This window comes from Lepidochelys kempii, chromosome 13 (assembly GCF_965140265.1).
Source record: "Lepidochelys kempii isolate rLepKem1 chromosome 13, rLepKem1.hap2, whole genome shotgun sequence".
NCBI classification, from domain to species: domain Eukaryota; kingdom Metazoa; phylum Chordata; order Testudines; family Cheloniidae; genus Lepidochelys; species Lepidochelys kempii.
Genome location: NC_133268.1, coordinates 39,650,845 through 39,660,962, shown reverse-complemented (window position 1 = coordinate 39,660,962; position 10,118 = coordinate 39,650,845).

The window sequence follows — 10,118 nt, the reverse complement described above, 5'->3', positions numbered from 1 at the left end:
CTATGCAGGAAATAGCCCGACTTGATTATGTAAAGAGTTGTCACTTTGGATGGGCTAGCACTAGCAGGAGAGTGAATTTGTGTGGGGGGGTGGAGGGTGAGAAAACCTGGATTTGTGCTGGAAATGGCCCACCTGTTGATCACTTTAGATAAGCTATTACCAGCAGGACAGTGGGGTGGGAGGAGGTATTGTTTCATATTCTCTGTGTGTATATAAAGTCTGCTGCAGTTTCCACGGTAAACATCTGATGAAGTGAGCTGTAGCTCACGAAAGCTCATGCTCAGATAAATTGGTTAGTCTCTAAGGTGCCACAAGTACTCCTTTTCTTTTTGCGAATACAGACTAACACGGCTGTTCCTCTGAAATTGACATTACTGTTGGCTGTAAATGAACACCAGAGGGAGGCAAAGGACTAGAAAAGAGGATAGGGCTGCTCTATTTCACACCGATACAATTCACACCTGCTTTTGTTCTGCGGCAGAATTCACACCGAGGAAACCCCCTCACATTGACCACTTCCTCTCCTAGCCCTGCAGTCTTCCCACAGCAGACAGACCACTCCTGAAGTCCACAGTTTTTTGACCACCCCACAAGCCTAGAGTTTGATAGTGAATCCCATTCGCCCCCTTACTTTCCGTGTTCACTGGATTCTTTTTACTCCTACACTGACAGTCCTTATTGGCTTGTATTTATAGTTCGGAGGGTGCTTGAAACTTAATTGAAGTGGTCTATGCAAATCCAGTAACAAGCCAGCCTATTAAAAGGCAAGCAAACAGGAATACTCACTGAGAAAACTGGTACCCAAATCATTCTCCACAAAGGAGTATCTGAGCTGTTAAAGGAGTATATCCCAAATCTGCAATATAATTCCAATTATTCTCTGGTTTTCCCTTTCAGAAATCTTTTCAGGTCAGCATTTTTCTTCCTTTTTTTTAAGTTTAGTTTATGCAAAACCAGGACATTCTGGCAAGGACTTTCAGACGCTGGTGCCAAGAATTAAGATTTTGACTTAATTTGGAAGCAAAATTGCCATTAAAATTAATTAGAGGTGCTTGATCAATTATCACCATATGGAGCTTTGAAAAATCACACCCTAGGGCTGATATTTTTCCAAAGGAGCCTAGGGGACTTATGCACCCAAATCCCACTGAAAAAGTCAGTGAGAGTTAGGTGCCTAAATGCCTTACAGCACTTTGAACATCCAGATGCCAAATCTTCATTTAGACGTATAATTGACTCCACCAGCTTCTGTGGATTTACACAAGAATCGTTTTGTGCTCAAGCAATTCTGAAGACATTTGTTTATTTAGATGCCCAATGTGAATTTAGGGGCAGATTTTAAAATCTATTTAGGCACCTAAATGTGCAGATAGACACCTTTGAAAAATCACACTAGGCCCCGAACCCCTGGCCCTCACTTATTTCAATGGGAGTTAGACACCTTGGTGGAAACCCCACTAGGTCTCTAACTGCATCTTTAGTCCCATAAAGACCTTTAAATATCGGGCTCTTAAGGAGGCTAGAGTAAAAAGTTTGAAAAGTGCTGAAGTGAGTTAGATGCACAAGTCTCAATGAAAGCCAATGGGATTTAGGCTTCTGAGTCTTTTAAGTGCTGTTGGAAATTAACTTTAGGGCCAAAGTTGGGATTTCCAGAGACCCCCAAGGGAGTTAGATGCCAAAATCCTATTGATTTTCGATGGGATATGGGCACCCAACTCTGGAAGTTTGACATGCCCAGCCCCCAGAAATGAATAACTTGGCTACTTTTTAAAAATAATATTAACTACCATAATTCTGTCTTTACAGGGGTCAAGGCAGACGTACAACTAGCAGAGTCTGGAGGGGGTGTGAAGAAGCCCGGAGATTCTCTCCGCCTCACCTGTCAAGCCTCTGGGTTCATCTTCAGCAGCTACTGGATGAATTGGGTCCACCAGGCTCCTGCGAAGGGACTGGAGTGGGTGTCCACAGTTACCAATGATGGCAGCCAAGCCTACCACTCCCCAGCTATTCTTAGGAGGTTCACCATCTCCAGGGACAATTCCAACAGCCTGGTGTTCTTTCAGACGGGCAGCCTGAAACCTGAAGACACTGCCGTGTATTACTGTTCCAGACACACAGTGAGGAAAAACAGGTTATTGTCCTTGCAAGAGCACATCAAGCATGTGTTTGACAAAGGGAAGGGAGGTGGAGCAGAAATACTGAAGAAGCTGAGAGGTTTTTGATAGGATTGTGGCAGGAAAAAGAAGTCACTGAGCAGAGAACAAATCCTATTTTCACTGGAAAGGGAAAAATAAGTTCAACTTATTTTTAAATGTCACAGAGGTAGATGCCTTTTTCTAAAAAAAATCTCTGACCAGGTGAAGTGCCCATATGATGGCAGCAGAGGGCTGAGAAGGAGAAATGTGATGGCTATTCCACATCTGGCAGCAGTGGGACAGGAATTATCGAGGAAGAAAAGATAGAAATATTTGTGGGAAACATTTGGAGAGCCCCTGGGGGATTGGGAGCTATAGGAAGGCTGTGAAAGATGCCAGGAGGGCTTTGTCAATTCTCACGGTGGTGCCTTGCCTCTTAGAATCATAGAATATCAGGGTTGGAAGGGACCCCAGAAGGTCATCTAGTCCAACCCCCTGCTCAAAGCAGGACCAATTCCCAGTTAAATCATCCCAGCCAGGGCTTTGTCAAGCCTGACCTTAAAAACCTCTAAGGAAGGAGATTCTACCACCTCCCTAGGTAACGCATTCCAGTGTTTCACCACTCTCTTAGTGAAAAAGTTTTTCCTAATATCCAATCTAAACCTCCCCCACTGCAACTTGAGACCATTACTCCTCGTTCTGTCATCTGCTACCATTGAGAACAGTCTAGAGCCATCCTCTTTGGAACCCCCTTTCAGGTAGTTGAAAGCAGCTATCGAATCCCCCCTCATTCTTCTCTTCTGCAGGCTAAACAATCCCAGCTCCCTCAGCCTCTCCTCATAACTCATGTGTTCCAGTCCCCTAATCTTCGCTTTCTGGAAGGGAGGAGAAGTCAGCAGCCCTTGACTTAGTCCAGAAATAAAGCCCTGGAAACTTGAGCTTTAATTTCCAGAGGAGCCTAAGGGTGGGAGATGCCTAACTTTGCATACTGAGTGTCTAAATCCCTTCCAGCACTTTGAAAATGCCACCCTCTGAAGCCAGCCTGGACAGTTGAAAACTGAATTCTGAGATTTCTAGATTTCAAAGCCAGAAGGGACCATTAAAATAATCTAGTCTGACTTTCTGCATAGCATAAGAACATAAGAACAGCCATCCTGGGACAGACCAAAGGTCCACCTAGCCCCGTATCCTGTCATTCAACAGAGGCCAATGCCAGGTGCCCTAGAGGGAATGAAGAGAACAGGGAATCATCAAATGGTCCATCCCCTGTCGCCCATTCCCAGCTTCTGGCAAACAGAGGACAGGGACACCATTCCTGTTCATCCAGGCTAATAGCCATTGATGGACCTGTCCTCCATAAACTTACATCTAGTTCTTTTTTGAACCCTGTTCTAGTCTTGGCCTTCACAGCATCCTCTGGCAGAGCTCCACAGGTTGACTGTGCGGCTGTGTGAAGAAATATTGCCTTTTGTTAGTTTTAAACCTGCTGCTTATTAATTTAATTGGGTGACCCCTAGTTCTTGTGTTATGAGAAGGAGTAAATAACACTTCCTTATTTACTTTCTCCACAGCAGTCATGATTTTAGAGACCTTTATCAAATCCCCCCTTAGTCATCTCTTTTCCAAGCTGAAAAGTCAGCACAGGCCAGAGAACCTCACCCAGTGATTCCCATGGCAAACCCGTAACTTGTGGTTGAGTTAGAGCATAGGATGAACCGAGAGACAGCAAAATTTCATGGGGATGGGGCTGACTGAGTTATTTTGTAGTCATCCTAATGCAAATGTGAGTTCCTTTTTCTCTATTAAAGACTGTCTGGAACAATTTCTTTCTGAAGAAGGCTACCCATTTCTATTGCCTTCTCCCTCTGCCAAATATTTTGCTGTTGTTCATATACACCACCATGTGTACCTTCATTTGTCTCTCCATACTGCTGAGCTGCTCTGCGGGTAGGTAGAGTTGTCTGGAACCTAGAGAAAAGTCTCTTCCTGGCAAATGATCTGAATGATATAAATGATTTATGAACTACAACACCCAAGTGGTGACAGCACCTTGAGCTCCACTAGGGTCTTCAAAGGTACGTCTACACAGCATTTTGGATTGACAAATAGTCTGTGGGGGAATGGGCTTCAAAGACTCAGCTCCGGCCCAAGCTGCACCTACAAAGTGCTGTTTATATAGCTATTTTTACAGCACGAGTGTGAACCTGGCTAGTCCTAGTCTGTAGAACTGGGTTGGGAAGCTCATTCCAAGATGCTGTGTAGATCGACCCTTACTGGATTTTCTTTAAGGAAACTTTTTTTCTGGCTTTTTTCTAGCCACATATTCACATGAACAAGTTATCCATCCATCCATCCATCCATCCATCCATCCATCCATCCATCCATCCATCCTTCTGCAGTCTCTCTCTGAAATCTTCTAAAATATCTATCTTGCTAATATCATTGCTTCTGCAGTATCTGACTACCTACAAAACATATCTTTATATCTTTAGTTTTCCAGAGCCAAGTGTCCCTGATTCAACCAATTGCAGAAGTTAAAAGGCCGGGAGAGTCCCTGAAGCTGTCTTGCAAGTTTTCTGGCTTCAATTTCACCAAATATTGGATGCAATGAGTCCGGCAAGCCCGTGAGATTGGACTGACCTGGATCGGAGAGGTCAGCACAAATGGGGTATCAACGAACGTGCCGCAGTCTCTTCGGCCGCGGTTCAGTATCACGAGGGATAACACCCACAACATGGTTCACTTGGAAATGAGGAACTTGTAGGCGGATGACAGTGCAACGTATCACTGTGCTGCTCACTGTATCGCAGGCTAGTACAATAACCCAGAGGCGAATGTCACTCAATCCACAGCAGCATCCTCAGCATTAGAAGCAGGAGCTTCTATTATTCAGCTGTAAGCCCGGCCCAAGGAACACTGAGTCAATGGGAGTCTCTCTATTGACTTCATTGGTCCTCGACTCAGATCCATTATGTTCATTGATTTTTCAGGCCAGAAGGAACCATTAGTTCATCCAGTCTGATCTCCATAACCCGGGCCAAAGAATTTCATCCAGTTGCCTCTGGATTGAGCCCAGTAATTTGTGTTTGACTAAAGTATCTTCCAGAAAGGCATCCTCTCTTGATCTGAAGACCTTGAGAGATGGAGAGTCTGCCATTTGCTTGTTGCAAAAGTTAAACATCCTTCCTGTCAAAAATTTGGATTTCTACTTGGAATGTCTGGCTTTAAATTCCAGTCATTGGTTCTTATGTCTTTATCCAGAACATTAAAAGATCTCTTTAGTTCCTGATATTTTCTCCCCATGAATGTACTTAGCCTGAAGCATCAGCAGTCTCTTACCGTTCATAAAATTGATCCAGTGAACAGGGTTCGGGAATATGAGTTGGCTTGGCAGAGTTCAATTTTTATTTTGCTCTGATTTCAGATATTAATACTTATTTTTAAGATTTATTTTTATTTTTATCTAAATGTTCACAGTTGGGGGATTGGACACATAAAATACTGGTAGATACTGAGATTCAAAAAGTTAAAGTGTTAAACACAAATGGTCAACATCATGTCAAAATATACGGTGTAAATATTCTGAAATCAAACTAAGTTCACAAGCAGCATTTTCTTTGCCTATCTGTAAATTTCAGCTATTATCAATGGAAATTTTTTTGGTCTGTGTGTGTACAGTGAAATCAACATTTACTGATAAAAGTCTAATACTTCCAAACGTGACTAGGAGACAGGAGAATTGGCGTCTATTCTTGTTTCTGCCGTGAATGGGCTGTGTGATCTTGGGAAACTCACCGGAACACATGACAGGAAGGGACCTCCTGGGTCATTTAGTCCAGTTCCTTCTCTCCCAAACAACCCCGGCACATAACCCAGCTCATAAATTCACCAAGCTCCATCTTAAAACTACTTAGTTATTTTGGTCCCACTATTTCTAGTGGGAGGCTGGTCTAGACCCTCACCCCTTCAAAGGTTAGAATCTTTATTTCCTGCCGAAATGCGTTCGTGGTCAGTTTGTCTCCATTTGTTCTTTGTGCCAACGTTATCCTTTAGCCTTAATAGTTCTTCTCCCTCCTTGGTGTTGACCCCCACGATGTAGTTGTAAGCCACTGAACTTCTGTTTTCCCTCCCATCCCTTGTTGTATTTGTAAGCCACTGAACTTCTGTTTTCCCTCCCATCCCTTGTCTATTTACATCATAAACTCTTTGGGATAGGGAATATATATGTATTGATGCCTAGATACAGGGGGTCCTACTTTCTATTCGGCCCCTATGTGCTACCACAATTCAAATTAATTTTGTGGGACAAAGCCACACATTCTGTCTATGTGAATTATGCTAACATTTCCTCAGTGAAATCTACTATACCTTTTACTATGGACGTTAGTTATTCACCAGGAATATGCAGTACCTACATGGGGTCAGCCTCGGATGTTTCAGAGGATGGCATAAGAACCACTCAGCAGGCATATGTGGTATAATCTGTCACTAAGTAGATCTCATCCTGGTGTCTAATAATTAGAGATTGGCTTAAACTCTGAAGCAAGAGGCTTAATAGCCCTTCCAGATTTTCAGTTGCCATCAAGTGTGATAATTCTGGACACTTTTCTGCTTTAAGAGTTCAAGGTTGCAGTTTATGCACTGGTCTGAGAGCCGGGGGGATACGGGTTCATTTACCAAGCTCGAGTCTGACAGATACTGTGTGTGGTCTTAGACGAACCTCTGTGCCTCAGCTGCACCCATCTGCCAAAGCAGGAGAGTCGGTTATATTTGCAGCACTGCCCCAAAGATCTCTTAGTGCAGGACAAAAGTAAAACAATACAGTCCCTGCCCAGAAAATGTTGCTACGTCACGTCTAATCTAGTGCTTTCCAGAGTGCCTCAGACAAACTCCACCCAGTCACGCTTTGTGACTTTTAAGGTTACAGCATTACCCATATGCAAATGAGGTAGGGCCATTTCCTCTTTAAAGCCTCAGTGGGAACTGTCACCAGCAAAAGGAATTTGCTTCCTTATCTCCTCAGACGCTCTTTTATCCAAGCAACCATGACCCCGTTGCTAAGCTTCCTCTTCTTAGCAGCAGTGTTATCAGGTAAGAATGAGCAAAGGCATCTTGTCGTTTAGAGTCAGACTTTCAAAGCTGCCTAAAGGATTGGAACACTCCATTCCCATTAAAATTAGTGGGAATTGGCATTCAAATCCCCTCAGAGACATAAAAATAGTACTAGCAAAAGTAATAGTAGTGGAATTAGTATTAACTTTGACCTTACAGTTGGTATTAGAACAGTAAGATTTCAAAGACCCCGATGAGACTGGGTCTCTTGTGCTAGGCCCTGTACAAAGCGAGACATAATCACTGTTCCTGAAGTGCCTAGCTTTAGATTTTCAAAGCTACCTAGGGGGGTTGGCCCCACAGTTCCCATTTATCTGAATGGGAATTGGACAGCCGTATGTGCTGGTTGGCATTGAAAACCTCACCTTGAATAGACAAGGCAGACTAAGGGTGGGTGTCTGGCAGGGTGGGGGGAAATGTAGGGCAGCTAAAGGACTCAATAATTCTTTGCTCTTTAACAGCAGGTGTCCGGTCCGAAATCCAGTTTTTCCAGTCTGGGGCAGAAATCAAAAAGCCTGGAGAGTCTATGAAGCTGACCTGTAAAGCGTCCGGCTACACATTTAATGAGTACCGAATGAACTGGATCCGACAGGCTCCCGGGAAAGGACTGGAGTGGGTAGCATCCATCAGGACAGATACTTTTGAGACCTTCTATCCCCAAAATCTGAAAGGGCGAGTCACCATCAGCGTGGATGTTCCCCTCAGCACAGCGTATTTGCAAATGAACGGCCTAAAATCTGAAGACAGTGCTGTGTATTACTGTGCAAGGGGCACAGTGAGAAGAGACACATCCCTGGCCACTCATCAACCCTGCCTGAAATGGCTCACTGTTGCTGACAGTGGTATCAGAAATGCAGTGCCCCCCAAGTGCCCTAATGTCACAGCAAATCTGAAGCCCTGATCCTGGAAACACTTACACACATGTTTCCCTTTACTCACATGAGTAGTCTCATGGGCTGGGCTTCTCAGTGGGAATTAAGGGAGTTAGGCACCCAAATCCTACTGAACTTCAAAGGTAGTTGGGTGCCTACTTCCCTTGGGTTCCTTTGCAGTTCCTAGCTCCTGAGTTCAATGGAACTATTCACCTGCACAAAGGAAAGTGTTGATGACTAAGGGCTATATTCACAAAACCCCCATTCAACGGCTGCCCAATCCTGTAGGCACCTAAGCTTACCCAATGCCTGAACTCTCACTGTGAAGTTCACTCGGCCCCAGTGTCCGGCTGGGATTTTGAAAGGAGGCTAAGAGTACTGAGCACATAAATACCATTTATTTCAGTGTCTAACATCCTTAAGCTCCTTGAAAAGAGAAAAGAAGTACTTGTGGCACCTTAGAGACTAACCTGTCATTAAGCTCCTTGGTGACCCCAGCGTTGTGATCTCCCCGTCCACCTACACAAAAACAAACGCACAGACACAGAGCCAAGGAGGTGTTGGGAAGTCGTTTCCCCTCGTGTGCAGAGTATTCTAGAATGGGCTGCAAGAGGATGTCATGCGGTTTCCTCTGAGGCAGCTGGTTCTGGAGCAAATAGACTGAACGAGAGGGACTGTTGGGTTCTCCCATTTCTTGGGACGTTTCTCCTGAATTCTGTAACCCCTTTTATCCCCCATCTAGTCCATCCTCAGTGCGCCTCAGAACTAATTCATCTGTTCTTTACCATACAGAGCATTTGTAAGTCTTATACTTTCCAGCCAGAAGTGCAAAGATCTAAAATAAAGTTCAAATAAGGCAAGGAGCTCTAACATGACATGTTGGATTTAAATCAAGGTAGAGTAAAGGTTCTCTTTTCCCTCCACCAAGCACAATGAACCTAAGGGAGTTAGGTGCCCAAATCCCATTGTAAGGCAATGGGAGTTGAGGGCCTAAAGCCCTTTACTCCCTTAGATCTCAAGAGTTGCTTTCTGTGACAAAGGCGACCAGGCACCATGCAGAAGAACAGATGAGATGAGACAGAAGAGCAATGGGATCATGTAACAGAAATAATCGGGCTGACAAGCCACACTGATGCACCAAGCCAGCCCTAGATCTTCCGCCTGCAGGACTTTTAAGTCCACTGCACTGTCCACATGCAAATAAAGTAGGGGAATCACCTGTTTAAAACCTCAGAGGAAAAACTCACCTGCAAAGGCAATTTGCTCTCTCTGGGTCCACAGAAGCTGGTGTTTGAGAACAGCAACCATGGCCCCTCTGCTCTGCTTTCTCTTCCTGCTAGCAACTTTAACAGGTGAGCATGTCCAAAAAGATCTATGAATTTCTCATAAGCAGTATTAAGGTAGCTTGTAGTGACCCAGACTGACATCAAAACCCCATTCATTGGGCTCTGTGCAGACAGACAGAAACTGTTCTTGCCCTAAAAAGATTAAAATCTAAACAGACCAGATAGATAAAGGGTGGGAGAAAGAAAGGGTTACTATCAATATTTTACAGAGGGGTTGTTTGAATTACAAGGGGAAAGGTGGAGAAGTCAAAGACATTAGTAAGCATTCTTCCTGTTTATCCACAGGTGTTGGGTCCCAAATCCAGTTGGTTCAGCCTGGGGCAGAAATTAAAAAGCCTGGAGAGTCTGTGAAGCTCACCTGCAAAGCATCCGGTTACACATTTACTGACTACTTCATGAGCTAAGTCCGACAGGCTCCGGGGAAAGGCCTGGAGTGAGTAGCAACGATTAGGACTGATAATTTCAACACTTTCTACCCGGAGACTCAAAGGGCGAACCACCATCAGCACGCACAGCTCCATCAGCACAACGTATCTCCTGATGAACAGCTTGAAATCTGAAGACACCACCGCGTACTACTGTGCAAAACACACAGTGAGAAAAAACACATTCACGGCCATTCATAAACCCCCGCTCCTGAGAGAGGAAGTCAT